This window comes from Antrostomus carolinensis, unplaced genomic scaffold (assembly GCF_000700745.2).
Source record: "Antrostomus carolinensis isolate BGI_N321 unplaced genomic scaffold, ASM70074v2 scaffold28317, whole genome shotgun sequence".
NCBI lineage: Eukaryota > Metazoa > Chordata > Aves > Caprimulgiformes > Caprimulgidae > Antrostomus > Antrostomus carolinensis.
Window position 1 is genome coordinate 45,838 of NW_010327057.1, and position 678 is coordinate 46,515.

Below are 678 nucleotides of genomic sequence, written 5' to 3' on the forward strand. Positions count from 1 at the left end.
CAGCAGCAGGGGTGGGGAGGAATGCTGATTAGGTGTTGAGGAGCACAAGAAATACGCTGTCACGGTCAGCGGAGGTGGGAAAGTCCTTTTCTGGAGCAGGGACATCAAGCACACATGGGTTTCCAGAGGAGGCAGAGGAAGTGTCTCTGGAAGGAATTACAGTTCTGTGCTGGAAGACACAACTCGGGGCTTGAATCCCCAAGCTGAGCAGGACTGACAGTCAGAGGAGCCTCTTGCATGGTCTGCTGATCCTTGGGTATTCCCCCTGTGGGCTGCTGGCTGCAGGACAGGGCAGGCTTTTCCCCAAAGTTCCTGTTCTTCCTCCACTACTAACCCACCCATGAAGATCCCCTGCAGTTGGAAACAGCCCTAGAGCTCATCTGAAGCACAGCTGGTTCATTCCTCATCGCTTCTCAGCCAGCAACAGACGGTTAAATCAGGCAAGGGTCGTGGCTGGGATGGGCTGCACTGCAGGCTGAGCCCTGGACGGGCAGAGGGGCAGCAGAGGGGTGCACACAGCGTCCTGGGGAGCGAGCTGAGGGGTCCTGGGCTCTCGGGGGAAGTGTGTCCCTTGAGTGAGGGTTTGCTGAAGAAGCCCCCCTTGGCCCCAAGCCTGCTGGTGTTATGCAGGGGACGTGGCTCAGGGCAGGGCTCATGTCCCACTTCCTCACACACCCT

At 58.3% G+C, this 678-nt stretch overlaps 1 protein-coding gene across 1 annotated transcript in view; it reads left to right on the top strand.

The window, feature by feature from the left end:
* Nucleotides 1-678, top strand: part of NXN (nucleoredoxin) — a gene marked incomplete at both ends in the record, with an annotated part of 11,408 nt that overhangs the window by 8,994 nt on the left and 1,736 nt on the right. The window lies entirely within an intron of this gene.